The sequence below is a fragment of the Bradysia coprophila genome, unplaced genomic scaffold (assembly GCF_014529535.1).
Source record: "Bradysia coprophila strain Holo2 unplaced genomic scaffold, BU_Bcop_v1 contig_87, whole genome shotgun sequence".
Lineage (NCBI taxonomy): Eukaryota > Metazoa > Arthropoda > Insecta > Diptera > Sciaridae > Bradysia > Bradysia coprophila.
Genome location: NW_023504014.1, coordinates 1,372,995 through 1,387,906, shown reverse-complemented (window position 1 = coordinate 1,387,906; position 14,912 = coordinate 1,372,995). Strand labels below are relative to the sequence as shown.

General features: G+C 36.2%; 1 long non-coding RNA gene across 1 annotated transcript; it reads right to left on the bottom strand.

Annotated features, from left to right (window-relative positions):
* Positions 1–256: 256 nt before the first annotated feature.
* On the bottom strand, positions 257–13,223 carry LOC119084637. The gene is made up of 3 exons (XR_005089103.1): positions 13,213–13,223; positions 11,787–11,790; positions 257–292 (listed from the first exon to the last, which is right to left on the bottom strand). It is a non-coding gene; the product is annotated as an uncharacterized LOC119084637 (long non-coding RNA).
* Positions 13,224–14,912: the final 1,689 nt, after the last annotated feature.

Genomic DNA, 14,912 nt, shown 5'->3' with positions numbered 1-14,912 from the left:
TATGGAATTTTAGGAATTTTTGGAATTTTTTAGGAATTTTAGGAATTTTAGGAATTTTTGGAATTTTTTAGGAATTTTAGGAATTTTTTAGGACTTTTAGGAATTTTTTAGGAATTTTAGGAATTTTAGGAGTTTTTAGGAATCAAATTCTCAAAAATAGGCCCTGCTCTGCACCGTAAACTTTAAAGAGGTGTGAGGAGAAGGGAAGGGGCTATTTACCGATGGTCAAATTTTAAGACCTTTGTCACAAAATGCACTATGCAATTGTGTTTTGTATGGAGTGGAACCTCTACTATTAAATGTAATGCGGTACGACGTGCTCGCTGCATACCGATGCTAAGTACTTACATCTAATTTTGTGTTTTGTAGAATTTTCAGCCTTGCATGAACAGCCCGAATGTTTAATAATTACACGGATGACAATTCTATGCATTTTATCTTTACTTCCGACTTGTTGTTTCCTGAGACCGTTGCAAATCTGCAGCGTTAAAAATACCAGCACTGAGAATAGATTCACGGGTGTTTGCAATATGAATACCCTTAATATGGATACATCGGACACAACTGTATTACAAATGAATAGTCAAAACTTCAAACGTAGAAATCTCAGACTCTCGGATGAGTGTATCCTATCTCTGTCATTGTAAAATGTTTTAAAAACTTCCAGGACAAGCGAAAACGTGTTCATAATAACCGTTTATACTGTGCTATGGTACGACATATAAATGGATGGAAACATTTCCCTCAAATATTAATCTACTCGAATAGAGTGTATTTATGTTAGACTTCTCAGAAATCATTAAAACCACTGATCATGTTACCATATACACACGCACACCATTCGGAAGCATAATGGAAAGTTTTACAAGATAACAATGGAAAGAAACTTAACTGTCATTCGGTGATAAACCATCTTATCAAAGTTTTCTTTTTCTTCTTCTTCTTCTTTTTTTGAAGATGATAACTAAAGTTGCTTAATGCCTCTTGGTGTTCGCCTTAAGATATTTGATTAATTAATTTGTTTTTCTCGCAATTTTTTATTGGTGCCATTTGATACTCAATAGGGCTTAAGCTAACGACTTCAGGCATTTTATTGATTTCCTTCTTTCTGTATCTTGTATGGTTAATTTTATTATGGCACTGTTATAATTGCCTTCGGACAATTTCATTACCAATTAGAAATGGTACTGACTTATGTGAATAGATTCGCCATGGAAGTTCGAGTGGACTTTGAACATGGTATTTGTCCCTAATTCACTTAACCTCAAACTACACTGTAACCAATTTTAAGAAGTTATAGTCACGTTCAAAATCTTCTACTTCAATGGTTTTGTCACAAATTTATAAATGCATTCGCTGATTGGGGAAATAGTACCCAGAGCTCATCGCTTATTATTGTCGCTAAAACCTTTCGTACACTTTGATTGATTCATTCCACGGCTCCACTGACTTAGGAATTTTAGGAGTTTTTATCAAAATCACTTTTTCATCATCTTTTCGGGAGTTCTACAGTAGTCTCTGTGGAATGCCAATACGGAACTGTTTTCATTGACTACATCGTCTTTCCAACTTTACCATATGTTGGTTACGTCAGAAAGAACCAATTACCTACTGACTACAGAGTTAAATCCAAATGAGAACAAATTATATCTGTTGCCGGCAGCAACGCCAGAACTCAGCGATGAGCTTCGGGTGATTTGGTTCAAAGGAAGTATAGCAAACTCGATAAAAAATGCGATCACAGCAAATTGTCTATACAAATCACGACCTCAACTATTTTCAAACCAGGAAATATTGTGTAAAACTTGTCGCACTTGTGGGCGAAGAGCATTTATTATCGAATGTAACTTTGCGAATATATTTTTTCCGTCTTTATTAAACTGTTCCTACTCGTTTTGAAACTCGTCGATTCTTTTTCTATGCGAGAGAAAAATGGTCACGTGAAAAAGTATAAAATGAATTACAGCTAAAAGCGTCGTATGTACGCATCAACCAAATCAAATCTCTATGAGCAATCTTGAGACAAATGTCTTCAAGTTTGCAGTCATTTTATTTTCTTTTAATTTTTTTTTTGTCAACTCAGCCGAACTTTTTACAATAATTTCGTGTATATAAATACTATATACCTAACATCCCAAACGTGCTGCCAATAGGATTGTCTCAATTAATGGAATGGGAAAAGTAAAAGTTTTAGTGAGAGTTGAAATGGCACGATGTGAGTGAAAAAAATAGTATTTTACATGACTAGATTCCCTAGTCTTGGGTTGAAAAGGTTGAAAAGGTTGAAAAGTAGAGCTTTCGTTTGACACGAGGCATGCAGGGACTAAAGTAAGCAACAAGTGTGTAGGCAATTGGCGACAGTGCTCCTCCAAGTGGCGACAGCGCCACCACAAAAATTTCACTGTATCATTGGCGAAACGGTTTTTCTAACTGAGGAGCATATTAACAGCATTTGACCTCCACCTATAGCTCTAATCACCATGAGGGATTCTTTTGAAAAGCCGCCTACCAAAATCGGACCCATTTCGCCTGGGATTGATACCCCATTTGCAGTGCTGGTGATTTCTGGCATGTTTTACGAGTAGCGGTTGTGCTAACATAAAATTCTGTTATGTCGGCAATCACCAGCACTGCAAATGGGGTATCAATGGAAAGCTTAGACAATGTATGTTACGACTAGCATGTTAGGTTCCCATTAAGCGTCATCAGTACCAGCCCAGACCTGTCTAAAGTTCACACAGATTTTGAAAATTTGTCTGGCATATTTTTGCAAACATATATCAATGAATTAAATTAAACTAGGCATGACCCGAAACTACTTGAACTCAGCTTTCCAACGAGCCCACTCTCGCCCGGGACGATCGTTTATAACGGCCAAAAAATTCGGATAAAAATCACCATTTTACCAACTTCGGAGATGTTCAACCAGCAACCAGGTGTGGCTAGAGACCGTGTGAGGCCTGTTTTGAGGTCTACTGGCAAAGACCTTTCAAACCATGTATATATCAATCCCAGGCGAAATGGGTCCGATTTTGGTAGGCGGCTTTTCAAAAGAATCCCTCCATGCAATTAATGCTTCTACTTGACTCAACAATTTGAACCAATAAATTACCAACAAAACTTGTGTCACGAATGACAATTGTTGAGGAAACCACAGCATTTTCAAGAAAATTTTAGGATAAAATAAAATAACTTTAAAGACGAAAACCGAATCATTCGTTAAATTTTTTGAGTTCAGACGCAGAATGCGACACCATTAGCGGTTCCAAAGTTTTCCGAATTTTCGGAGAGGTAGAATTTGGTTAATTGGGATTACCACCCCAAAATTCTAACTTCAAGTTTGCAGATCTATCTAGATATTTCCCGGTCAGTTCTTCCCGCTGCGCTGAAAGAAACGTCTTCACCAGAACCCAAAGAATTAAAACTACAGATGAAAATCTGTCTATTTTGGATAAATTCTGGTGGGTCTGCCTATGACTCACTAAAAATAGACAGATTTATGAAAATTAGAAGTAATTTTGACATCCGAACATCGCGCGTATGTGATAATAGTATATTACAGCAGGCCCGGGTTAAGTGAATAATACAATAATACATGTGTGCGATGTTTGCGGTGTGAGAGCCTAATTTCGGCGATATTTATTTGACTTCTTTGTTGTTGTCATTCTCAGTTTCAATGAAATTTTTTTGATTTTTTTGTTTCAAATATAAATTCAGTCGTGATTTTAGTGGTTCCTTAATTGAATCGATGGCACATGTACCAAAAAATAGTTCTGCCTGAGTAAATTCTAATTTATATCTTGGTTTGTGTGAAGTGTAAACATAAAATCGAAAATTCTAACATGAAAATTTTATTTACATTCTCATCGCAGGAAATGTAAATACAACCTGTACGTTGTACGCCTACACATTAAAATAACCGCCTAATTTCGCACACATGTATTACTCATTTCCATAGGCACACATAGCTAACGCCGACCCGTACGAAACACCTATTCGTATCAAAAGCCTTTACTGTGAAACTCTTCATTTCTTTTACTTCATTCTCTACTGAAAAGCTATTCGCCCTTTAGAATCACTTACATTATCCACTCTTTGCCTTGTTAGCATATACAAATAAATTGCCGGAGGCAATAAAGACAGCCCCGTACGAAGTCAACTTTCATAAATTCCTATTTAAACAGCTACATACCGCTATATTTACCTATATTTCACTGTAAATAAACATTTCACAGAGGAATATGCTATTATATAGCTCTATATGCCTGTATATAGCTCAATATAGGTGAATATAGATATATATATATATAGATGTCCATATATGGAATGCCTGAAACACCCCACACACATAACAAATTATTTCCATGTTAACAGAAACACTCTGAGTACCATTTTTCCCAAGATATATCACTTTTATTAAAATCCAATATGGCCACCGGCAGCCATTTTGTTAGAAGACCGGAAATTTTACCGACGCTTTACATTCGTGCATACCTTTCAAACAAACAAAAAAATCATGAAATTCGGTCAAAATTTACTCGAGATATTGACAAAATACTCCACGTTCACTGTACGGCCGAGTAACCAGATAAGAGCTCACTCCAAGAGACCTAGCTCACGCTCCGGAGAACTTTTTTTCCCTTATTGGTACGGTCAATACCTATCTAATAAAGCTAAAACAGACGAAATATGTTCAAATGTGGCCGACCTACAAGCAAAAACTGCTTGTTCCACACCAAGGGGTCTAACTCACGAGTCGGTCATCCGATTTCCATAAACTTTTTTTTTGTCGATCGGTATTGTAAATATCTTTCATTCGATGTATCATTTACGAGTATAGCGTTTAAATGTCGGGAGTTATCTTCGAAAAACCGTAAAGCACTTATTGGGCCACAGCTCGGGAAGGGTCGATCCAAAATCACTCATCTTCGAACTTAGCCTGTCTTTTGACATTACCAAATGGGAAAAAAAGAATTTTCAAAATCGGATGCGTTTTACTCAAGTTATCGTGCAGACGGACAGACGGACAGGCGGACATTTTTTTTCACTGATTTGGCATCTCTAGACAACAACAATAGGTTTCCCCTTACTCAGGGAGTCCAATTCGACGTGTTACGGACGTATGCGTAAACGCATAAGACCCCAGTACTTCGTACGGGTCTAATAAAATATTACGCAATGATGCGCCTAATCAATCGTTAGCCCGAAAGAGTTACGTATTAAGTTTTTCATGTGTCGGGGCCGAAAACGGGGTTTTGTAGAAATTGTCTTGAGTTTTCGCCCCCTTACATGAAAAGTTGTATACGCATCTGCTGTGGATGGTTGATTTTAGGCTTTTTCGCTTGTGTTCATGCATGTTCTGTGAATTTTTCAATTTTGATACGATTTATGAGAGATGATTTCGCTCAGATGTTAGTAAAATTGTCGTTTTCCTACTTCGGACAGTGATATATTGAACTTTTGAAATGTTTCTAAGTATTACTCCTCTAAAAACTATGACGAAACTAAATCCCTCACTTCATTTCACTTCAAATGGTTCTATTCGCCTCAAGATAGCAAAATATTTTATTGATATTTCAAGCTATTTCAAGTCATCAATTTATCTGTATAAATGTAGCTTAAAGCTCCAAAGCAATTTTTAAAATTGGAAATTTGTCAACTTCTTTGATGTGATGTGCTTTGATGCATGCATGCAAATAGACAAGAAATAATTGCCATAGTAATAAATGGGAACTAGTTCGTAGTAGTAGTTGTTGTATTGATTCGCTGCTTAAAGCGATGATGGGAAACTTCCAAAGTTTAGGAATGTAATTCGATTTTTGTTTGTAAAATTCGCATCAGTTTCAGTCAATCAGTAGAAATGATTTTGCAAGACGTGCAATTTTCTTTGAATGCGTTACATCAATCCTATTAGGATTAATATGCCGTTTATAACGGAAATCGAAGCTGACAATAGAATAGCAGATATTCTCAAAAACAGCCTACCGAAATCGGACACATTTTCCAGAGGACTTTTTTACAAAAGATATTCGACCCCAGAAGTTCAAAAAAAAATTCTTATAAAAATACAACCTTGAAACGAACACACGCTGAACCTTCACCACACTCACTTGATATTGAACGAATCACAACCAAAGTAACGAGATTTAAATTAGTTTCGATTACAATAATTAGAATATACCCCCGCGTATTGACTGTGTACACAGACCGTGTCGTCCATGTCAAGCATTCATCGATTCACATTCACTCAAAAGATAATGACATTTAATGAAGGGCAATTACAATGCCTTCACTACTGTCGTCTTGTACTATTCGTCCATGAAATTACCATCATACAATCAAGATGGAACCGTGCATCGCCCTGAATTACTGCAAATTTGTTGCTATTCTTTACTTTATCGAATTTTCAAATTAAGTTATTAAGTAAATTAGCATTGGCTAAAGTCAAAATGTGAATAAATGGAAGCATTTTCGTGACCCCTTCGTCCTCTTCGTAAACATCGAATTACACGGTAGAACGTTTTACATATTTTAGTACCTCGCATGCTGGAAAAATAATGCATAATAGGCAGGTCAGAGTTTGCAAATTTAAATAAGATGAAACACTACAAAACAATATCGTGCTGTACAGTTTATCCAAAGCATCTCAAAGTTATTCCACTTGAATAGACCTTTCAAAATGACTAAAAGGATCATTCGTCCTACACACTCTAACTGAACGGTAAAGTAATAATTTGAAAGTTGCGAGTAGCTAATTAGGAGAGCTCGTCCGAAGCTAAAACTATTTAGAGGAAATTGCAATTAACAGTCAGCCTTTATATCAACAGTACATTTTGTCACAGGCGATGAAAAATTCCACTTTCATCACGAGTTACAAACGACGATTTTTGCGCTCGAAAACTGAAATTTCACATCTAGTGACAAAAACACCCTCTTTCGCAACTTGTTACATTAATAAATATTTCTCGCCTGCTTTTTGGTATATTGTTGACTCCGATGGAAAATGGGCCATTACCAAGTACGAAAATTTGCAAGGAGAGCCGAGGGCAAGATTTACACAATAAGGGATAAAAATGTACTATTAACGGTGTACTATTAACGTGAAGCAACCGGTACGTAGAAGTTACATCTTCAATGCACTACCATGTAGATTCCTTATAACAGGTCAGCTGTATTACGAGGGATTCTTTTGAAAAACAGCCTACCGAAATCGGACGCATTTTCCATATGTGCCTAGGAAGGTATTCGACCCTAGAAGCCAAAATCACTTTCAAAAAAATTCTTCGAAGTTTGTGTAAGGTGATCAAAAACCGAAAACTTGCACTTTTCTTACAAAAATTTCTCCAGTTACGCGAGACATACAGGGTCGTGTTAGGTGTCATTGGAAAGGTAATCACATGTACTATTGAGCCGATAAGGACTTATTGGGTTTAAAATTCATTGACACGAGGGATTCTTTTGAATTTCGACTGACCGAAATCGGCGCTATTTATTCCGGGCCTCTTTTATACATGCCTAGTTAGGCCTTGGTGCCTAGGCCCCAAAACCAGTCTCAGATATTTTTGATCTTCCATACATGGCTGCCGAAAGGTGGCGATTCCACGGGCGTGTATGGGTTCGTTGGAAAGCTGATGTCAAGTACTACCGGGGCAAATATTACCTTCATAAAATTTGATGATAAACGGCCGAAAATATGACTTCCGGAAAATTTCTCAAAATCTATGGAACCTCGGTGAACTTTGACGAGTGCTGTGACCTTCTTAATGCAATTATTTGATTAAATTATTACTTATTATGAATGTGGAGGACCTCAGCTTTACAGCGATACGCATATTTAGTAGTTTGGCGGAGTGAAACACACAGTTTTATCTGTTACGTAGTCACGTGCCAAACTACTAAATATGCGTATCGCTGTAAAGCTGAGGTCCTCCACATTCATAATAAGTAATAATTTAATCAAATAATTGCATTAAGAAGGTCACAGCTCTCGTCAAAGTTCACCGAGGTTCCATAGATTTTGAGAAATTTTCCGGAAGTCATATTTTCGGCCGTTTATCATCAAATTTTATGAAGGTAATATTTGCCCCGGTAGTACTCGACATCAGCTTTCCAACGAACCTATACACGCCCGTGGAATCGCCACCTTACGGAAATGAAATCCGGACTACGAAACAACATTTTTCGACTTTTGACCACTTACAACCAGCCAGGTTTGGAAGATCAAATATATCTGAGACTGGTTTCGGGGCCTAGACACCAAGGCCTAACTAGGCATGTATAAAAGGGTCCCGGAATAAATAGCGCCGATTTCGGTCAGTCGAAATTCAAAAGAATCCCTCACTGAAATATGTGCAGTTGAACTTATCAACCGAAGACTTACACTGTTCTTACTGAAATTTCTCGAGGTACACAAAACATACATGGTCGTGTATGATGTCATTTGACAGGTAATTTAATGTGCTTTTGGGTCAAATATGGTCTTGTGAAGTTTAGATGCAACTATGATGAAATATGTACACCTAAATATTTCAACTTCTATTTCATCGTAGATGCATCAAAACCACATAAGACCCTATCCCGGCAAAAACTCTTTCAGAACAAAGTTGGACGCAGTCTACCAGTCAATTGAAATTAGCTGGCCTAGTTTTCCAAACCATTCGACAATCAATTTTTTCAACCGACAGAATTTTGACTGAAAAATTTTCAACAAAATTTGTCCGTGAGCAAAGCATCTGCCACTTTGCGACACAGAATTTTTTTGTTAAATTTTTTGTTGAAAATTTTTCAGTCACAAGTTCAAATTTTTTCTGAAAAAATTGATTGTCGAATGGCTTGGAAAACTAGGCCAGCTAATTTCAATTAATTGGCTGTGAAATTCAATTTTGCGTGACGACTCTGACAGCGTCACCTCTAGCGATATCACTTGTTTTACAAGTTATCACACATATAGACTGTAGACTGCGTCAAACTTTGCTCTGAAAGAGTTTTTGCCGGGATATCAGTCGTTTTAGAAGCTAAGTCTGAAAGTGGGTTTTGACCCTGCTTGCGGTCCAAAAATATTTTGGTTAAAAAAACTGTTGATGAAAAAATTGTCCAGAAAGAAAAATGTCCCATATAGCTACATACTGACTATATATAGGTCCACATAGCTAAACATATAGCTATATACGAACTATATATATGTCCATACAGCTATATACTAACTATATATATATGTCCATACAGCTATATACTAACTATATATATATATATATATGTCCATATAGCTATATAATAACTATATATGTCCATACAGCTATATACTAACAATATATAGAACCATATAGCTATATACGTCAATTGAAGAAATTGGATTTGAATTGTTTACGATCAAGAAAAAATCGAGATTACATTAGATACTCTCACTCATAATTTTAATATACGTCAATATAGTTATATACTACATATATATATATGTCAATATAGCTATATACTAACTCGAAGATGTGCAAAATAACTCCGACAAACCAAATCACATGCGCAAACTTGTATGATTTGTGTAATTACTGTCGAGAACAGCTAATTTTGTCCCTTGGAAATGTTGGGGCACGTAATTAAATTCAATAAACAAATAGAGGCAACAACGTAAGATTATGTAGAGTGGTTAATACCTCATCATTAACAACTCAAAAATTTATCATACATAATCACCACAATCAATTACATCAGAGTTATAATCTAATTTTCCCGAACACCTATAAACACCTTCCGATGGATACATACCCCGGGAAACCTCTTAAAAAGCAGAACCGAATTTGTGTCACCCAAAACTCTCAATATATTACACACAAAATTTCATCTTAAACAATAGGCATAGGCACCCCAAAAGGTCACGAAACAAAATGTAGGTATAATGAGATTTTCCACCCAATTCATATAATACCATCCCTTTTAAGAATACATTTCTGGTTGAAACGTTCATGAGAGGGTTTTACGATGTACCACAGATGGCATTAAATTTGATTTATTAATGATGGAAAGGTCAAAAACTTGTTATTGGTTTTCGAGAACATATATATTACATGGCGTGATAGAAGAAAGAATAAATATAAAAAAAATAACAGGAAACGGAACTGTGTAGTATACAAAATTGAAAAACATTAAAGAGATATGAGTGGTCTGTTATGGCATTTTGTAAAGTCATTTTTATAATATTGTTGCGGTTAAGGATAATAAATAGGCTGTTCGGGTTTTGCAAAATTATTATTTAATATTTTCTCACAGCTTTTGCATCTTAATGAAAGTATGAGATGTTATAAAATGGAAATTTAATTTCAATTTCAATTTTAAACCCACCAAAATCTGCTACTGCTATGAGTAATGAGGTCAGTTCACCATCCCCCACCCGCACCATCCATGAACAATAAAAACGGAAATTTATTTTTATAAATTTAAAATCTAATAATTTATGGATGACGATACCGAACATCATCTATAATTTAATCTGGTGTGAACGGTATTATTATACATGAGCGAAAAGCGAATTTTGATGGCTTTTCGCACTTCATATTGAATATTGATATGGACGTGCCCACATAGCTACAACATAATTAAATTTTACAGTACACAACTTTTTGAATAATAAAATGCGAACAAGCTAGTCACTAATTTTTCAAACAAACGAAAATTGTACACAAGAGACTGACGTATATTATGCAGTTTATGCTTTCTTGCGGATGGACAGGAATGGTATAAATGGAACAAACGTCTACTGCTTTATTCGATAAGAAAATTAAATTAAAGTTTTTGTTTTACAGAAAATTCTCATGTTTTAATGGAAGTAACATTCTGTGAATTAATTTGTTAATTGACGTATTGTAGCATTATAACAATCAGCGAATCAGATCTTCAAAATTCGCTAAAAATTCGAGAAACTCACTTGACTTTATTTATAATGCCATCTTCTACTAGTTTTCGCAAATTTAAGTGCTCGTGTTGTTTTGTTTAGCGTATAATACACGGAACAAATTTTTTGAGGGTGTTAACTATGCAGAACTATTTTACAAGACAGCTGAGTATTACGTTCCGCATATATGTACATTTTACATACTGACTACACTAAGTGCAGCTAAGATGTACATTGTACTGCTATGTTAACAATTATACTTGTCCCGAATTTGTACAGTACATTTTTCGTGGTAGTTGAACAGTACTATTGTCTATTGAGCTATACTATGTACAATATAGATGAGTATGATGCCCTGCTCAGCTGAATATTATTGAATTTGAATTGTAAGTCTATACGTTACACATTTGTACTTGTCCCGCTTCAAAAAAAAAAAATGATCAGCTGAGCTGAATATAATTTCTTTGGGTGTATGTAACATATTTGGTCATTAATAATCAAACAATCATTTTAGTAAATATCCATAATATTAAATTCATACCATTTGAACAAGACATCACAGAAAGTAAAGACTCGCATCAATCTGGTCCAAAAACTTTCTGGAACGAATTGGGGTGCGAATGGAAACGTGCTAAGAACCGCTGTACTGTCACTGGTGTACTCCTGCGCTGAATATTGCGCTCCAGCTTGGTACAGCAGTACCCACGTGGAAAAACTAGACGTTCAACTCAACACTGCTTTGCGCATAATAACGGGGACTGTTGATTCGACTCCTATCCCATGGCTGCATGTGCTGTCAAACATTGCCCCACCGGAACTACGACGAAAAATGGCTGCGCATAAGACGTGGATGAAATGCATCGATGACAGCAGGGGATATGAATTTCCGATTAAACGTGACCTAACTGACCCTCCACCCTACCGATTGCGCTCGCGCTCCCCTATCTGGCTGGATGCAGAAATACAAAACGATAACTTCGACATTGCGGTGGCCTGGAAACGGTAATGGAATGAAAGCCCGTTTTTCACGAACAAACATTTGATCGATTCACCAGAAAAGAGGCTCGAAGGTTTTGAATTACCGAGGCGAGAGTGGAAAATACTTAATCGCTTTCGTTCAGGACACGGCTGCTGCAACGAACAAATGTATCGGTGGAATTTCTGCGAATCTCCGTTGTGTGACTGTGACAATAACGTCAACCAATCACTGAATCACATCCTCAACTACTGTCCGCTCCGTCGTTTCGAGCATGGGTTGGAATCAATGCATCAAGCCACCGCAGAAGGAATCGAATGGATCAGAAATTTAGACATTGAGATTTGAAGTGAATGAGTAATCGTTTTGACCTTTGACTAAGTGTTTTTTTAACGAAAAACTGATTTTGTAATACAATGTAACGTCCCATACGATTAATAATAATATTAAATTCAATGAATATAAACTTCTAGGTATACCAGGTATGGCTCAAAAACGGATTCAAACGCACTCATTTTCATATTAATTTGACTTGAATAATGATAAATCGACCACGTTTGAGGAAACTGTCATACCTGGTATGTACACAAAGTATATAAACACTGAAGGTAATGCAGACCCTCAGCGGATCAGAGAAATTGCGGATTCAAACTTTCAGGTGAATTCATTTTCGTATGTTGTCTAACTTAGACTTGTGCAACATGACGGGTCAAAATCCTTCCAATTCACCACTAAATACAACTTGACGCAAACAAATTTTATATGTGTGCAACATAACGCCGCTAAATAGTTCCAAATTTACCACTAGATGCAACTTGACGCAAACGAATTCAATACGTGTGCAACATGACAGAGCTAATATTCACCTGAAAATTTTGGATCCGTGTGTAACTGTGGATTTGCATTACCTTCAGTGTTTATATACTTTGGTATGTACATTCATTTATTAATTCCCTTGACTGAAAGTCAGGGTATGATGACAGAAAACTAGGTCCCACCTGTTGGGTGGGCCAGATCCTTTGACTGTTTGTCTGAGCTTCTCAATAGTATTTTTATTCGCAATGATTTATTGATTTATATCACAAAAACAAAAAAAACAAAAATGCCACAAAAACGCATTTAGAAGAAGAACTACTAGAACGGTCTAATAAATCTCTCATTGATGATTTAATTTTGTTTAGTTTCACGAAACTTCGAAACTATGTCTATAAAATGCCCCGGTAAAAAATGGCGCAAATTTTCAATAACTTAAACTCGCGTGAATTGCGGTTAGAGCGGAGCGACGGCCACAAATTTCACAATCGTTAGTTTTTGTTCCATTTATTCGGTTTTGTTTACAAGGCAAAGTCACATAACAAGAAAAATGCTATTGAAATCAGCTTGTTCGTTAGACCAACATAATCTATCTGCGAACCTGACCTCAGGAATTATTAATTCCGAATTAATTCCATCTTCACAAAAACAATTTTTTTAGACGGTTGAGAATTACTCCAGTTGTCGTGTTAACAAGAAGCAGAAAATTGATTAATTTATTTAATCCTAAATTTGTACCTATCAATGACACAAATTCCATCCATGGAGTGGCTTCTATTCTTAACCAAAATTACCCTAATCATTTTATCCAGAACCATGGAAACTAGCCTGATTCAGGAGAATCAGGGGAAAACAGCAGAAAATTGTTACATTTAAAAGGCCCGTCATTGGGAAATGACAGGACAGTTTCCCGAAAATGTATGCAAAATTTTATCACAAAAATTCACCGAAAAAATTCAAAGAAGCTCACCTCTGATACTTTCCATTGTATTCGGGCATAGTCTCTTTAAGTCGTCAAGGCATATTTGAACACTAAACACTTTTTACTCGATGCAAAAACCAAAAGTTTTTTTTTGTTTTGTCGCGACAAAAACACAGAAAATATTTCGACATAACTGTGACACTCCGCTACCTGTAAGTACTAGAATGAATGTTTGCTGTGTTCACTTCGGCGGTAAAATATTTTCATTCAAAAAAGTGTCGGACATTTAAAAACAATCATCAAACGGTTGACAAAGGGTAGCGTATACATTTAATAATGCTTATCGACCATTTTTTAAAGCTTTACGAGAGCTCAGCGGACATTCTCTCAACGATGGGAGAACATTTATTAAAAATTTAGCCTCTCGTAAGACTGCACTGAGCGTAAATAAATGTTCATTTCTCTTTTGTAATCTAAGAAGACTTCGCGAAGTCTAATTATGCCACCTCTTTGAATAAAAATATCGGCTGAGGTCGAATAATTCTCCGTTGAGCTCTAATAATTCTTCGCTGAGCTTTAACAAACCTCCGCTGAGCTCTAATAATTCTCCGCTAGGCTTCAGGAAGTGTCCGTTAGGCCTAAGGAAGTTTCAAGAAGGCTTAATGGAGCTAATCGGACACTCAGCGGAGATCTGCCAAAGCTAAGTGGAGTTTTAATTACGCTTAGCTTCATTGCCTTACTACAACGTGCTAAGGTCTGACGGACTCTTACTGAAGCCTAGCGGAGAATTATTAGAACTCATTAGAGGTTTGTCAAAGCTCAACGGAGAATTATTAGAGCTCAGCCGATATTTTTGTTCGAAGAGATGGCATAATTAGACTCAGCGAAGTCTTGTTAGCTTACTAAAGAAGTGGGAGAGGTTACAATTTTAATAAATGTCTACCATCGTTGAATGGTCGGACACTTTTTTGAATGAAAATTTTTTACCGCCGAAGTGAACACAGCAAACATTCATTCTAGTCCTTATAATAGCGGAGTGTCACAATTGTGTCGAAATATTTTCTGTGTTTTTGTAGCGACAAAACAAAAAAAAAACTTTTTGTTTTTTCATCGAGTAAAAAGTGTTTTAGTGTTTAAATATGCCTTAGGGACATAAAGAGATGGTGCACGAATACAATGGAAAGCATAAGAGGTAAGTTTCTTTGAATTTTTTCGGTGAATTTTTGTGATAAAATTTTCCATACATTTTCGGGAAACTGTCCTGTCATTTCCCAATGACGGGCCTTTTAACGTTTTTTAATCACATTTCCATACAT